General features: G+C 38.1%; 1 protein-coding gene across 3 annotated transcripts in view; it reads right to left on the reverse strand.

Moving 5' to 3' along the window:
- TAFA2 (TAFA chemokine like family member 2) overlaps positions 1 to 17,988 on the reverse strand; it is a 562,584-nt gene that overhangs the window by 439,230 nt on the left and 105,366 nt on the right. For 2 of the 3 annotated variants that reach the window (XM_043446956.1, XM_043446954.1), the window contains exon 1: positions 15,330 to 15,555. The exons of the other annotated variant lie outside the window; for it this stretch is intronic. The gene's annotated coding sequence lies outside the window, so the exon portion shown is untranslated. Of the gene's footprint in view, positions 1 to 15,329; positions 15,556 to 17,988 lie in introns of those variants that run through there. 3 annotated transcript variants of the gene reach the window in all.

Below are 17,988 nucleotides of genomic sequence, written 5' to 3' on the forward strand. Positions count from 1 at the left end.
GTTTTCATTTGTAGTTACAGAACATAGAATAATGCTCACTGGACACCCTCCAAAGCATGATTAAACATTTCTCTGGAGGTACATGTCAAGTATAGGTTTGATTTTAATAATATTTTAATAATATCTATATTTTAATAATCTCTCTCTCCTCCCTACTATCAAAACAAAAACAAAATTAAAGTGAGCTTTTGTTAATCTGAATCTAAACAGTATTTTTACAGCTGCAAACCTCAGTCATCATTTACAAATAAAATTTTATTCTGCATTAGCACTTTGTCTCCCAGAGTTTCAGCGTAAGACAGGAAAAACGTCTTAAATACTTTATGGTACAATGGCCAGATAGACGGTGAAGAAACCAATACAGTAGTATATTTAGTGTGCTGGAGTCTCAACAGAATATCTCTGTCATTAAAATATCTAGAACATTTAAATTATGTTAGTAGCCTTAGCCTTTATGTGATTTTTAAAAATTTTTATCATCTATTTTGAATTCATTCCACACTGCTGCTATTTGGATAACACTTTAATCTTATTATGTGTATGTGATTGAGTGTGTGTGTTTCAAAAGATACATTCAAGAAGAGATACATCAGTATTCCTGGCATGTTTTTTAAACTGAACTCCAAATTCAAGAGATTTATGGCTTAAGTATGAGTACATAGTACATTTTTTATATATATAAAAAAAGCCAACCTTTCATCAAAATCCACCCTAGGTATGTAAAGGGAGACAAAATCATCTGCCAACCACACCACATTTTTTTTAATATTTCCTCTCACGTTTTTATATTCCTTTTCTTTTTACAATTTTCAACTCCAAGTTTACAGGAAAGCTTTTTGAGAGCACAAAACCACTTCCCAATTATAGGCTTAATACTTAAATACCTAACAGCTTATCTAATACTTGTTTAAATAATGAACCCAATTATGACAATCATTAGCATTTTTCCATTTGCTCTTCTTTATTTACAATAGCACAGTACAAAAGGCAGAGATGTAATACAAATGATGCCAAAAAGAGCAGTGCAAAGTCAGATTCACAGGAAGTGGGGAAAGTCTCTCAGCAGCTTTACCAACGCACAGGTGAAAATGTTTACCAAAACCTGGAGAGCAATGTTTGGACATAAGTCTGCAAAAATTCTTATGAGGAGAGAAATACTGCTCCCCCAAAAGGGGAAAAAGAGAATAGGCAAAATATTAATCCTTCACTGATTCATTTACTTAAGTTGAATTTTTTCTTCCTTAATTAGTAGGCCTCATGCTTTCAACACTCACGCCTAGAGGTAAAGACTGGACAAAGAAATAGTAGAGATAGCAAACAGGTATCTGAATGATAGAAGCTTTAAGAAATACTCTAACACACACCCAGAGAATTTGTTTTCTTTTACCATAATCTGAAGCACTGAAAAATAAATCTCATATTTCCAAAAAAAATGGTGAGAGAGAAAAGTTCAAGGCAAGACATGTTAGCATCACTTAAAACATTTACCAAGGCTTTCCTGATACAGTAGTTGTTCCCCTACAACTCAAGAGCCAGAGGGTGTACACAAAACTCAGTTCTACTTATGATGTGAACTTTTAAAATATTATCCAAGTCTCTTTCTTTCTTCAAAAAGAGAAAGAGAACCCATTTAAGGTGCCCAGAAGTTACTGCATTCATCACACTACTTGAAGCTTTAGGATCCATGAGCAATTTTTCAGCTGCTGTATTCACTAAGAAATAAAAAAATCCAGTGTTGTTGGTCTTTACAGACCCTTCTCTAGCCAGGCTCCTTCAAGATAAACAACTCTTTCCTATCTGTGCAAATTCCCCTTCCCCAAACAACAGCCAGGTAAAGCAATTGTGTGTGTATGGTACACTTAGTCGCTTAGTTGTGTATAACTCTTTACAACGCCATGGACTGTAGCTCACAGGCTCCTCTGCCCATGGAATTCTCCAGGCAAGAATACTGAAGTGGGTAGCCATTCCCTTCCCCAGGGGATCTTCCTGACCTAGGGATCGAACCTGGGTCTCCTGCATTGCAGTCATAGTCTTTATCATCTGAGTCACCAGGGAAGCCCTAAGTACAGTGATTACTGCCACCCTGACCAAGACAAGTCTGTTTGCCACTGTTCCAGGCTACCCAAACCTAGATCCATCCTTCAGTACCTCCAATTTCTATCAAGGAAACTATGACTTGTCTTCTTTTTATCAGATCTCCCTATTGCCATCAGTAGATTCTTTCACAGACAGTATAAGCACATTTTCTTGAAGTAAGGGGAAGAATGGCAGAAAGAAGAGTCTTCCCTACCCCCCAATCAATTATTAAGGGGAGGAATGTCAAAGTTTCTAGGCCCATTTCCTCAATTATGGATCACATAATATGTTAAGAATCATAAATAGGATTGTATTTCCCCAGGTAAATAAAGAAACTGGCCAAAGCTAAAGTGAAAAGATATATGAAACATAAAGAATCAAAAAAAAAAAACTATTCTGAAGCTCATTGCCCCAATTTCTTCTTTGTACAAAAGAAGACTTTTTGATGTTTGCTACATTATCTATGTCATGTTTTATCCCAGTCTTAGAGGATTGTGATAATTTAAGTCTGATTAACCATGCTTCCAAGAGTATAACTTCTAGGCTATATGGTCATAAAAGAAATATGAACAGAAGAAAGACGACCTAGAAGGTGACCAACACAAATCAGATGAACTCTGATGCTAGCACAAAATTCTATGATTCTAAAAAGTAAACATTTATTTGCCTTAGAAACTTCACATGCATGTCTTCTTTAGTTCATTCATTTCCTATGTTACTGTGTGCCAAACTCTTATGAAGGAGTGGGGATATGATGCAGACCAAGCAGATATGATCTATAATTTTATTGAGCTTATATTTTATTAGAGTGATAGAAATCAAAAAATAGAACAGGTACCATATACAAAATTAATTGTAAATAAAAGATTTAAAATTTAAGAACTAAACTTTAAAGGTTTTAGATGAAAACTAAAACCTTTAGTTTAGATGAAAACTAAAACACAGGGGAAAACTTCATAGCACTGACTTTGGCAATTATTTCTTGTATATAATATCAAAAGCACAGGCAAAATGAAAAAACAGATAATTTGGACTTGCTCAAAATTAGAAACTTTTCTCCAGAGGGAGGTGATATATGTTTAATTAAGACTGATTTGCACTGTTATACAGCAGAAACCATCATGACATTGTAAAGCAATTTTCCTCCAATTAAAAAAGAAAAAAATTAAAGACTTTTGTGCATCAAAGGACATTATCAACAGAATAAAAAGGCAATTCACAGAATGGGAGAAAATATTTGCAAACCATCTATCTGATAAGGATGTATTCAAAATATACCAAGAACTGCTATAACTCAATTTTAAAAACTGATTGAAAATGGCAGAGGAGGCTTCTCTGGTAGTCCAGTGGTTAAGCGTTGCATTGCAGGGCACATGGGTTCAGTCCCCGGTCTGGGAAGATTTCACATGCCACAAGGCAACTAAGCCCATGCAACCACAACTACTGAAGCCCATGTGCCTGGAACCTATGCACCACAACAAGAAAAGCCACTGCAATAGAACCCCATGCACCACAGCTAGAGAGTAGCCCCCGCTCACCTAATTAGAGAAATCCCATGCAGCAGCAAAGACCCAGGGCAGCCACAAATAAACAAATTTTTAAAATTTAAGAAACAGTATAAAAAGTAGTGAAGGACTTGAATAGGCATATCTGTTAAAAAAAAAAAAAGCAATAAACACATGAAAAAAAGATGCTCAACATCACTCATCATTAGAGAAATGCAAGTTAAAACTACAATGAGATGCTACTTTACATCCAATAGGATGACTATTATCAAAAAACAAACAAAACCCACACAGAGAATAAGCTTTGGTGAGGATGCAGAGAAATTTAAGCTCTCAACTATTGGTTGGAATGCAAAATGATGTAGCCACTGTGGAAAATTGTATGGTGATTCCTGAAAAACTTAAACATAGAATTGCCATATGATCCAGGCTTGGACAGTAAAGAATCTGCCTGCAATGTGGGAGACGGGGTTCAATCCCTGGGTCAGGAAGATCCCCTGGAGAAGGGAATGGCAACCCACTCCAGTATTCTTGCCTGGAGAATTCCATGGACAGAGGAGCCTGGTGGGCTATTGTCCATAGAGTCCCAAAGAACTGGACACAACTGAGAGACTAACACTTTCACTTTTTTCCAGGAATTCTGAGGATCTACACATAAGATCTGAAATCAGGGGCTCAAACAGAAATTTGCATGCATAGCAACATTATTCAAAATAGCCCAAAGGTGAAAGCAAACTAAATATCCATCAATGAACGAATGGATAAACAAATGTGGTTTATACACATATAAAGAAGTATTATTCAGATTTAAAAGGAAATAAACTCTGACATATGCTACAATATATATGAATCTTGAAAAGTGAAAGTAGGGGGCTTTACTGGTGACTCAGGTGGTAAAGAATCAGCCCGCAGTGCAGGAGACCCGGGTTCGACCCCTGGGTTGGGAGGGTCCCCTGGAGAAGGGAAAGGCTACCCACTCCAGTATTCCGGCCTGGAGAATTCCATGGACTCTATAGTACATGGGGTACCAAAGAGTCGGACATGACTGAGTGACTTTCACTTTCATATGAACCCTGAGAACATATGCTAAATAAAATAAGCCAATCAAAATAGCACAACTACTGTATGATTTCATTTATTTGAGGTACTTTGAGTAGTCCAACTCACAGAGATTCCATATAAAATGGTGGATGCCAGGCGTTCAGGCAAGGGCAAAGGATTTATAGGAAGTTGTTGTTTAATAGGTTGGAGCTCTGCAATCCCACACCTGGGCATATACCCAGACAAAACTGTAATTCAAAAAGATACATGCACCTCTATGTTCATAGCAGCACTAGTTACAATAGCCAAGACATGAGAACAATTGAAATGTCCATCAACAGTTGACTGGATAAAGAAGTTGTGAGATATATATATATATATACACATACACAATGGTATATCACACAGCCACCAAAAGAATGAAATAATGTCATTTGCAGCAACATGGATGGACCTAGAGACTGTAACACTAAGCAAAGTCAGAACGAAAAAGACAAATACCATATGATCTCACTTACATGTGGAGTCTAAAATATGCAGATCAACATATCTACAAAACAAAAACAGACTCCCAGATATAAAGAATAGACTTGTGATTGCCAAGGGGGATACAGGGTGGGGGAGGGAAGGAATTGGGGTTTGGGATTAGCAGAGGCAAATAATTATATATATAAAGGGTGAACAACAAGATCCTACTGTACAGCACAGGGAAATATAATCAAAATCCTGTGACAAGCCATAATGAAAAAGAATATGAAAAAGAAATATATATATATATATATATAAACTCAGTCACTGTGCTGTAAAGAAGAAATTAACAATATTGTAAATCAACTATGCTTTGATAAAATTTTTAAATGGGTGTGGAGTTTCACTTTGAGATGATGAAAAAAGTTCTGGAGATGGATGGAGGTGATGGTTGCATAACATCATGAATGTCTTTAAAACCACTGAATTGTACACATTAAAATGGTAAATGTTATGCCATGTGTGTTTTACCACAAGTTTAAAAAATTGGACAACTTCAGATATTGAGAAATGCTTTAAAGAAACTTAATAGTGAGGGAGAGATTGGAGAAAGGGTGAAGACAGCATTAGAATGAGCTACAATATTCCGAGGAAGTGACATTCTTTTGAGATCTGAATGATAAGAGTCAGAAAGGTGAGACCTGAGGGGCAAGCATTTCCTGCAAAGACAGGAACAAATGCAAAGTTCCCAAAGCAGGCATGAGCTTTGTCTTCCAAGGACTAGGAGGGTGGTGTAGTAGAGTGAGGTCTAGCAACATTGATACAGGATGACCTACAAGAGACAGGTAAGGCAATGTTGGTCATGGAAGCAGTGAAAATTTTCTTCTGGGAACACTGAAACCTGGGGAGATTTTGGAACCGGGAATTATGTGATCTAATTTGTCTATAAAAGACCACTTTCGCTGCTGTGCAGAAAATAAATCATAAGCGGACAAGAATCACTGAGATCAGTTAGGAGTTGTTACAATGGTACAGAGTAGACATGATGATGGTTTGGAATAGATGACAGTCATGGAGATAAATGAACACATTCAACAAATGTTTGAAGGTAAAGCCAACAACAAATCTTGCTGATTTGCCTAAAGGCAAAAGTGAAAGTTCCTCAGTCATGTCTGACTCTTCTGGACTCCATAGGCTGTAGCCTGCCAGGCTCCTCTGTCCATGGGATTTTCTAGGCAAGAATACTGGAGTGGGTTGCCATGCCCTTCTCCAAGGGATCTTCCCAACCCAGGGATCAAACCCAAGTCTCCCACATTAAAGGCAAATTCTTTACCAGCTGATGGCACCAGGGAAGCCCAGTAGGATAGTCATACATTCCTGTTTCGACTGGGACAAAACTTATTTCTGATTGTCCCAGTGCCCTGGAGAGTTAGTAACCTCTTTTATTCTCAACATTACCTCAGTTTGGACAATAAATCATATAGTTGCCCTAGGTATGGGGAATAAAGAAAAAAAGAAGAATCAAGGATGACTTTTCAGCTTGAGCAACTAGAAGCTTGTGGGTTTGATGTTTCAAAGACAGTCTACTAACAGTATTTTTAAGGGAAGAAAGAATATAGTTAGAACCCTGGATTCCGTATGTTTTATCCATCAGTTCTTTTTGTCCATGATCAGTCAACAAGCACCTGTTCCTCATTCCATCTCAATTCAGCAGATACGTATGCATCTCAAAACTTCAGTAGGAAAAAAAAAAAAAAGGCAAATTGAATCAGCCAACTACATAAAGTTTAAATAACTGGCCAGAAATTAAAGGAAAAAAAGAACAATTTTCAGGAGGAGCAGCACAGACAGGAGCGGCCCTCATGATGCCCCCAGTCCTTCTATTTATGCAGAGACCTAGATCTGGAAGAGGATCAGTGGCCTGGCAAGGCGGCTAAAGTGAGCTGGAGCCTGGAGCGTGGAGCCTGGAGCCTGCAAGGGGCTTATTCCATGAAGTGAATAGAAAGAAAGACTGAGCGGAAGCCTCCAGGAAAAAAGCCCTTAAAGAGAGACTGCTTGCTCCACAGAAAATGGCACTGACATTGAGTTTGAAAAATACACGTCAGAAGTAGGGGAATAAGGCTACATAAGAATTCTTCCCTAGGAGGAAGTTAGTGCCGCGGGAATGCCTTGCATCTAAATAATCAGAAGTGATGGAGTTAGCCATATGGAAAATTTGGAATTCAAGAAATAGGTCTGGATATCTAGAAGTTATCTCAATGAAGGTTAGACTTAGTATTATTTTGCATTCTGAGAAAAAAAAAGTTTGGCTGACCTGTTACCTATTCTCACCAAAAAATAAAAAGAACCAGAAAACAAAAATACTCTAGGGAAATATCAATAGCATCACCTTTTTCCCCCTCTTCAAAGGAGAAGCAGTAGCAATGAAAAATTCTCTAAAGTTTTCTTAATTTTAAAGTTCAACAGATTTCTTCAAGGCAAAATAGGATTTCAAACCAAATCTGAGACAACTGTTAACCATATGAACACCAAAGCTTTGCACTAGAATTATTCTCCTTTATTGGTATTTGAAGGCTAGTTAGTTAAAATCTCTTACTAGAAAATTCACCAATAAACTTTTTAAAGTGATTGATAATTGACCGGGGACAGTGAGTAGTGTGATCTGGGTAAAGAAGCAAACAGAAAGATTAGTTGTGTTTCAAAGGGAATTGCTGTTCTCCATCTGCTACGCATAATTTCTAGACTATTTTAAGCTTCAGTTTTGTGATCTATCTACATACTATGATTCTGGTATTAGCCTAAATGGAAGAACTCTAACAGTGCCCAAGAACTCAGTACTGACTTTTTTAGTTTTGGTAATAGATTTTGTCAATTAATAGTTTTAGGATGAGACAAACAGGATATGAAGAACAAAAGGACTGAACTAGAGTCTAAATTCAGGTGTCACCATTGGACAATTGCACTCATCTCCCACTCTTAGCTAGTAAGGTCATGCTTAAAATCTTGCATGCTAGGCTTGAGCATTACGTAACACAAGAACTTCCAGATGTCCAAGCTGCATTGAGAAAAGGAAGAGGAACCAGAGATCAAATTGCCAACATTCCCTGGATCATAGAGAAAGCAAGGGAATTCCAGAAAAACCTTTACCTCTGATTCAACAACTACACTAAAGCCTTTGACTGTGTGAATCACAAAAAACCGTGGAAAGTTCTGAAAGAGACAGGAATACCACACCATCTTACCTGTCTCCTGAGAAACCTGTATGCGGGTCAAGAAGCAATAGTTAGAACCCTGTAGGGAACAACTGACTGGTTCAAGATTGAGACAGCAGTCCGACAGGGCTGTTTGCTGTCACTCTGTTTGTTTAACCAAATGCTGAGCACTTCATGCGAAATGCTGGGCTGGACAGGTACAAGCTGGAATGAAGACAGGCGGGAGAAACATCAACAACCTCAGATACGCAGATGATACCACTCTAATGGCAGAGAGTGAAGAGGAACTAAAGGGCCCTTTGAGGGTGATGCAGGAGAGTGAACGAGCTGGCTTAAAACTAAGTATTTAAAAAACTAAGATCATGGATCCAGCCCCATTACTTCAGAGCAAACAGAAGGGGAAAAGGTGGAAGTAGTGACAGATTTCCTCTTTGGGGGCTCTAAAATCACTGTGAATCGTGACTGCAGCCATGAAATCAGAAGGCAATTGCTCCCTGGCAGGAAACATACGACAAACCTAGACAGTGTGCTAAAAATCAGAGACATTACTCTGCTGACAAAGATCCATATAGTCAAGCCTATGGTCTTCCCAGTGGTCACGGACAGTTCTGAGAGCTGGAGTGTAGAGAAGGCAGGGCACGAAATAATTGATGCCTTTAATTGTGGTGCTGGATAAGGGTCCTGAAAGTCCCTTGGACAGCAAGGAGATCAAGCCAGTCAGTCATAATGGAAATCAACCCTGATACTCACTGGAAGGACTGATGCTGAAGCTGAAGCTCCAGTATTCTAGTCATCTGATATGTACAGCCAACTCATTGGAAAAGTCCCTGATGCCGTGAAAGATTGAGGGTAGTAGGAGAAGGGGTGACAGAGGATGAGATGGCTGGATGACAAAATGCAGTGGACATGAATTTGGGCAAATTTCGGGAGACAGTGAGGGACAGGGAGGCCTAGCATGCTGCAGTCCATGGGATCACAAAGAGTTGGACATGACTGGGTGACTAAACAACAACATTAGATTTTGTCAATTTATAGCTTTGGGATGAGACAAACAAGATATGAAGAGCAACAGGAACTAGAGTCTAAATTCAGGTGTAACATCATGGCAGGGTGTTCGAGAGGGTACAGTATATGAGGAAGGGGGCAGGGTGTGACCACAGGAGATTCTATGAATCCCTTTAGGCCAACTGTATCTATTCTATATTCCTGTGAACCTGGTCTGATCTTTTAAAAATATATGGTTCACAGAAGTAACTGAATAATCTTTTAAAAACCAGAGTTGGAACAAGTAATTGCCAAAGAGTCATTAGAATTGATGGTTTAGGGGAAGTCCGTATTTCCCTGGTTTCCAAGATCGACAACTGTGGTAACATATTTGATGAGGCTTTTTCCTATGCAAACATCATTCATCTCGCCACCATCATTTGCTTTATTCCTTTAGCAGTTCTTTAGTCACAGGTACTTCTGCAGATCCAAACCTCACTCATCACTCTATCCTATAGTCTAAATTAGGAGGGATATCTCATGACATTGTTCTTTATAGCTATGCGCTACCTAAATATCATCAGTTCTCATATGGCTGCCTGCACAATATGTTCCACACACAGTTATCTTCAGGCCCTTGCAACCCAATGGACTGTAGCACACCAGGCTTCCCTATCCCTCACCATTCCCCAAAGTATGCCCAAGTTCATATCCACTGCATCAATGATGCCGTCCAGCCAGCTCATCCTCTGATGCCCTCTTCTCCTTCTGCCCTCAATCTTTCACAGCATTTTCCAACATTAGTATCCCTTGGTTTCTGTTCACATTCAGATCTTGGCTTTTTCAGTGGATAAAATTTCAACATGATTTCAAAATCATCTGTACAACCTCTAGTCCAGTAGAGTTAAACTCTTGGAGGATTTATGCAAGAACTTCAACCAATGGACTGAATTGAAAGCTTTTTCTACAAACAAGTGACGAGCAATAGGAAATTGGACTCTGAACAAAATCTCCTGGCAGTCATTTACACACCCATAGTATAATAAAAAATTTTCAAACTCTCTTACAAAGTTATCAAAATTATACTACAAAATCAAAGAAAACAGAAAATAAAATATGTTTCTACTTTGGAAAACAGAAGCATACTTTTACAGTTTGAAGAATAGTGAGGTTTTTATACAAAAGAGTTGACACCAATTTGAGCAATCCGTTGATACCTTAGAGCTTGCCTCAAGACTGTGTGAATAAGACATTTTCCTGGCAACTGAAGAATAAATTGAGGCTGAAATAGAGTCACTATCAAATCTAGTGCTAGAGTCTCAAGGTCAACTTAAAAACTAGTCTATTCTCTGTTTATTTCCTACAGTCATTTAATTGCTTCCTTTTTTTCTTTTGAACACAACAAATATTTTTTCTAAAGAATAGATAATCCCAATAGCAACCTTCATTTTCCAGGGAAAATATTCCCAGTTCAATCAAGATGAATGAGCCAAGTTATCTCTTCTTTGGTTTTTTAGTTCTTTCCAGAAATCTGCCACTTTCGTTAAAACATTTCATAAATCCTCCAGAGCACAGCCAATTTGGACCTAAATTAGATTTCCAATAATTAAGACTGAATAATGCTAGAAAACTGGATTCTCTACTACATAATACATATGCCTAGTCTCCATTGTTTTTCCACTTCTAGGAAATGCGAACCAAAGGTTTGAATATTCACACACATAATGTAGCAAAATTAATCAAACAGGTATTTTTAAGTACTTAACATGCACTGAGCATTTTGCTAGGCACAGATACATCCTTCATCCTTTTCCTATCTCAAATGCCAAGGCAAAGACTTGGCTTGAAGTCCCAACGCAAGTTCTTCATTTCTTATCCAAGTTTTCTACAACTACTCCAGTCTAGTCTTTTTCTAAACAATATAGCATTCATATCTATACTTCTCAATTTAATCCAAGGTAGTGAACATCCAAGAGACATTAAATCTCATTACAGAGCTTGGCACATGCTTAGCATACAGTAAAAGAATATTAAGTGCATGCTTCCCTCTTTAAAATAACATACATACTTACATAAACACAAGGAAACCCTGTATGTAACATTTCTCCAGATACAAGTCTGACATTTTATGAGTTTTATAACCTTTCTATGAAGAGAAGGTAGAGAAGAGGAGGGTCCCCAAACCACTCACGAAGAACTGATAGATAATTGATAGTCCAAACAGGTAATTCATATTCCATATAGCTCTTTGCCATCTTTTCTCATTACTCAGATCTCCAATGCAGTCATTTAAAGCCACACTTAAGTGATCCCAGCCCCTATACATTCATTGAGTGATCTGTCAAATTGAAGTTGAAATGTAAGTTCAATCATAAGACTCTTTCATAATTGGCTCATACCTGCTCTAGGAAAGGAATTTTGGAAACACCTAGGAAACACCTTTGGAAGAGTGTCTATTAAATGTTTTTAAATATGTTTCCAATGAAAAGTAAAGCAATTCTAATGAATATCAACAGAGTATCAAGTTGAGTGATATATTCTTTCCAGCTGATCAATATCAGGTATGATACTAGGCAACAATAATGAATCCTTCGAATATTTAAAATTATTTTTAAAAGGGTAAATAATACCCACCTATTGGCATCTGTGCCCACACACTTTACCTCCTGTCTTGATAACATGAAACCATCTGTGCGCCTAGCTAAGCTCAACTCTCCATCACATCCCCTCACACCTACTCAGGAACACTGATCCAGCTCATCTTTCCCGCTCTTATATAAACAGACTGTCCCTTTTACAGATCAGCACCACAGACACACAAAGATGCTGTGATTTCTCCCATTTTATTAAAGAAAAAAATCTTGACCTCTTTCTCCTGTACCTTCATTTTTTAATCACTTCATTTCTCTCTAATCCTTTATTGCAAAGCTCCTTTAAAAAGTTCTTTAAACTCCTGACTCCAATGTCTAGCCACCCATTCTCTCCAATCAGGCTTCCACTCTGTCCAAAACCACTCCTATCAAGATCACAAATGACCCTCCACCTCAATAAATTCCGTGGTCAGTTTTTATTTGTTTCCAGTAATATGAGGACTAATTAGCCCAGGTTCCCTGATATACCTTCTTCAACTGACTTCTAGAATCCCTCTGATTTTCCTTTCCACTCCTTCTCGGCCTCCTTTAAGGCTTCCTGATCAACTCCCCAACTTATAGTAACCTGATGTCAGGGCCTGGAGCATGGTCAATGTCTAATATAAATATCTTGAAGGAATCAATAAATCAATCAGTCTCACTAACAAATGTATTGGAAACCTGCTAAAGTAGGTTGGGAGATGGATCTGAGGTCAAGGGTACTAACTTTTTTTCTTTTTTTCTCACAAATCTGCCTGCTATGGGAATATTCTAACAAGGGAGAAAAGTCATAATGTTTAAATTTCTTTAGACCATTCCAGAGACATGAGCCTTGCAAAGCTACCTCCAAATACCATATAATTTTTAAATGAATAATTACCATTTATTACTGATCAGACATTAGTTTCCAGTCAAATTTACACTCCAATAGAGGTCTTGCTTGCAATAAGAAAACTTTATAGTCCATTCATATTCCCTTTATAATCAATATGCCCAGTATATTTATGGATATTTGATAGGACTTAGTATACAACTTATCATTTTAGATTATTATATAAAACTTGCCTGTTATAATTTTGCATTTAAAATGCATTATTGCTATGTCTCTGATTTATTCAATTCTCTGTGATTGGTTAGGAGCACAACCTCCAACAATATCATTCCTTTGGGGAAAATATTATCTGCTTTACATAATCATTTTCAGGAATGTGTTGAGATTAAAAGCAATAACTGAATGTATTTATATATATATATATTTTTTAACACAAGCCCCTCTTATACACATGCTGGGTTTATCAAGATATTAATGACAGAAATGAAAATCTCAGCTAGTAGCAATTTGAATTATAAATTACTATTTAATTTATAATTAAATAGCAAAATTATATTTTACTATATTACATATTATATTTTCTATTTAATTATAGAAATTATAATTATGTAAATTTATATTATATTATAATTAGTAAAATTACTATTTAATTTAATGGTAAGATATAGCAATGACAAGAATAAATTGTGTATTGGCATTACTAGAGATTTTTTTTTGTATTTTTTAAAATTTATTTATTTTTTAATTGAAGGATAATTGCTTTCAGAGAATTTTGTTGGTTTCTGCCAAACATCACCATGAAGAGGCTTTTTTTTTTAAACTAATAGAATTCACATACAATTTTGGCTTCAAAGTTGTCACACGTTTTAACAGCAAAGATTTAACCAGATCCCCTGGTGAGTCTAAATTTTTAGCTACAAAGATAATAATTGCTAGAAATTATACATGCAACTTGGTGTTGTCCTCCTCAAAATGATAACCTTGCAAGGCTGCACCATCTTCCAGTGATGATGCCATAGGCTCAGAACGTTTTTGGACCTCTGCCTTCGAAAACATTCCCAAAGCCCACATCACACTCTCGATTGTCCTCACAGGGCAACATGTTCATACTCTGAGGGTGGCTTTTTTTTTTTTTAAGAACTAAAATTATTTGGTGTCAGTTTCAATAAATTCAAGCTAATAAAACTGAGTAACACTATCTTGGGTCTAAAACAAGATTTAAATATAACACAAAATAAAAAGGCAGATGTACTTGTAAAGGTTGTCAAATTTGCTCTGAAGGCAAGTCCAAAACAGGAAGCGAGTTTAACATGTACTGAGCAATTACAGCAGAGTTGAAATGTGTGCAGTCTCTAGGAGTGAATACTTTGAAAGGTATCAATCACTTGGATTATACATTCAGAAACTTCTGTGTCTTAACATTTCCTTCCTGTGGGTATTTGCAAGTTTAGACACCTAAGAGCCAACCTTCCCCAACCTTCTCAGGGTTACGTCTCCCAACATTAAAAAGATTAGTATCATTGACTAAAGCAGCTGTTGGCTTTAATAAAGAATTTCAGAAAGAAATGTTTACCTCTTACAAAACAAATGTAAACCCAAATTTTATCCCCAAATTAGCTAATATATTTATTTTAGCTAGTATTAAGTGCTTACTGTTCAAAATACTGTTCTAAACACATTGAACATATTGATTTCATCTTTACAAGAACCTTATAAAATATTAATAAATTCTATTATCAGCTTTATTTTAAAAATGGAGAAACTGAAATCAGAGAGATTAAGAAACCACCAAAAATCAAATAACTCAAGAGGTAGACAGAGGACAGAAACAAAGGCAACTCAATCCAGAGACTACTCTCTGAAATAAAAGGCTACATTACCTAGAGTATTGGCTGTATTATCATGACAAGTTAGGAAAGTGTTTCAAAGGAGATAAAATTTGCAGGAATGAGGAAATTTAACAAAGAAATTTCAGTCATCAAGTTCTAACTGCCCATTCTTCCAAATGCTAAAGATGTCTGTAATAATATCACTAAACCTGCTCACCTAGCTCCAGATCCCAGGCTTCAGACTTAACAGATGTAGTGAAAGTGTCTGCCTTGCTCTCTTATAAAGCTTTCCTATTTCATGACATATACAACCACAAGAGCAACACTAGCATGATACGACGAGGGTAGAAAATGCAAGATTCCTAAAACTATGTTAGGCACTGAAGCTGCACCTAGAAAAAGGGATGTAATCACCATCTTGCTGGAGTGAAGAGATAGATAGTCAAGAAATAAGTAAATAAATTAGTGTTATTTGACTTATGATGGAAATAAACAAGGCACTGTGGTAAGGGGATGATGGAAAGTTCTAGAGAATCATAGTCAGGCCCAAAAACACAGAAACCCTGTAAGGCCAGGTGGCACAGCAGTGAATAAGATGGACAAGTGACACAGCAAAAAATCATGAAACCTTTATCCATATCTGAGGGGTACAGCTCAGATGGCATTTTTTTAATAAGGTCGAATCCTGTGGGTTGATATGCCTAACTCTCAGACTAGCCCAAAAGGGGTTAAAAGGCAAAAATCCCTCTTACCTGAAGAGTCCTTCACATCTGATTCTACTGTACTTTGGCTGAGCCTCTGAAAAAAACAGGAAGTTCCAGGAATCTGCATCCACCCTCACCACTGTGTTGTTAAAAGCACTTGTACCCTGCACTGCTTACAGTCTAATTCAGAGTAATACAAAAGAAACCTGAGAGCTTGCTCAAAGATGAGAATCCTCATTTGTCAACCCACAAGCATGAAGCAGTCCAAGTGAACGTGAAGGAGGAAACACAACAGGCTCCCTCTTGAAAGCAGGACTCCGTCTCGGGCCGGACTGTGGACTCTGAGCTCTGTGCCCAGTATCTATGGAAACGACACACCAACTGGAAAACAGGGCCCCTGGAAGGAAGAGCCCCAGGGATCCTACCTAGACTCTCCATCGCCTAAAAGAATACCCTAATTATCTGTGTAACCAAATAAAATCATACATTCTATTATGCTTATTGGGGTATGACCACAGGCCTGTTGATAATTGTCCACTGTTAACTACCTAGGCTTAAGGCACATGAATCATGGGTTAACTTTGATTGTATTTTTCTTTGTTCAGACTAGTTTCAGGGAATTTGGGGAGGTGGGTTTGGGCCCGTACACTTAGGGTATATAAGGTTTTCAGAAAAACTGGTCAGGGTCCTTGGCAAAGAGGAGACTCTGCCTGGGGCCCGCCGGTGTAATAAACTGCACCCCACTATCTGCATTGGCCTTCTGAGTGAGTGTGTTTCCCAGAACGCGTGGCTACAACAAACTGACCTACCTCAGAAAAAACCTCTCTGAGGATGCGGTATTTGAAATCTGATAAATGAGAAGATACAGTGATGCAAGGCTCCAAAAGAAGGGCCTAAGAGATCTGGTTCAGAGAGTAAATTTTCATGAAGACTGATAATAGGAAAATGTCTCTCTATATTGTCATCTCTCTCTTAATGCATTTTTACTTTACCACTTCCCAATACCATGAAACCTTCCCTGGTTTCATGACGATAAAGAATCTGCCTGCAATGCAGGAGACTCAGGTTCAATCCCTGGGTCAGGAATATCCCCCCAAGAAGGGAATGGCTACCCACTCCAGTATTCTTGCCTGCAGGATCCCATGGACTGAGGAGCCTGGTGGGGTCCATGGGGTCACAAAGACTCAGACATGACTGAGCAGCTAAGCGCACACACACCATGAAATCAGCATTCTGAGGGGAGATGCAAAAGCCATGATCAAGAGAAGCAGAGGGCTGACTTAGGTTCTCTTGTTTGGGGATCTAATCTGCTGGTGGGCTCTTAATATCTTTTTGCACAGCCCAGTTGGATCCGGGGACTCCTATCATGATGCCAAAGACACTGCTTAGATTGAGATGTGCTCTTTTAAAAGTCAAGCATCCACACATCATGATAAAACTAATACTAAAATCCCATCAGTACTGTAGAGAAAATGGCGGGGAGGTGGAGCTGTGCTCCAACTATAGCTGATCAAGAATAAACTTTAAGGGAAAAAAAAAGCTAAGAAATGTAAAATGGCATGGTACACGTCACAATGTGATCCTGTTCATAGGTAAGGAAATAGAAAATGTTAGCTGAAAAAGCAGAGGAATAAAGTTTATTTTGAAGCTAAATTGGGTATCCAGGATTATAAAGTCCAATTCCAAAACCGAGTCTCCCCTTTTTTAAGTACACACACCAAGAAGAAGGCAGACAATCAAATCTTGCCTTTAATTTTAATGAAAATACTTCCAAAATGTACAACTCGATTTCCAATATTTCATTAATGATAACTCAGGGTTACAAATGAAGCCAAATCTGGCAGCGGAGCTAATGTTGACACACAGGCACAAATGGCCTAGCTTGTCACTCACAGGCAGTGTGCAAACCGTTCCCGAGGTTGCTAAGCTGTGGTGATCACCAGGCCTCCCAAATGTCACCCTGATTCACGCAAGGCTGTTGAGCAGAAGGCTCATGTGCCCGTGCATGTCCTCATGGGGCACACGCCTGAAATCACACAGCCCTGAGCCCCCGGCTGCAGCTCTGTTCCATGAGCTTTGTGCATGCATCTCCATCTTTGACCCAGCCATCAGAATGTCTACTGCTGTTACAATCCCATTCTACTTCTAAGCTTTGGAGTCAGCTGTTGCAGCTGTTTCTAATCTCCACTATTCTCTTTGCATTTCTTCAGCGATTGTTCAAAAAGCATTAAGAATTAAGTCCCCAGGCACAGTGTTAGGCACCAAATGAACAAGACAAACATGGTACCTGATCACACAGACCTTATTAATGCAAAATGAAGAGTCAGAGATTAAACAAACAAATAAATATGTCCTTGCAACTTGCAGTAATACAATACTATCAAGGGGAGGAATAGGAAGCAATTCTTTGAGACTCAGGTTCCAGAAAGCTTTTCTGAGGAAGTAATAATGAAACCAAGGCCATGAAGGATAAGTAGAAGAGAGCCAGGAAAGAGTGGAGAGAAGACATTCAAGAAATAATGTGCTTCCCTGGTGGTCCAGTGGGCAAGACTCTGCACTCCCAATGCATGGGGCCAGGGGTTCAATCCGTGGTCAGGGAACTAGATCCCACATGCCACAACCAAGTTTGCATGCCACAACTAAATAAAGAAATAAAGATCCTGCATGCCACAACAAAGATCAAAGATCCCACACACTGCAACTAAGA

This window comes from Cervus canadensis, chromosome 25, assembly GCF_019320065.1.
Source record: "Cervus canadensis isolate Bull #8, Minnesota chromosome 25, ASM1932006v1, whole genome shotgun sequence".
In the NCBI taxonomy this organism is placed as follows: domain Eukaryota; kingdom Metazoa; phylum Chordata; class Mammalia; order Artiodactyla; family Cervidae; genus Cervus; species Cervus canadensis.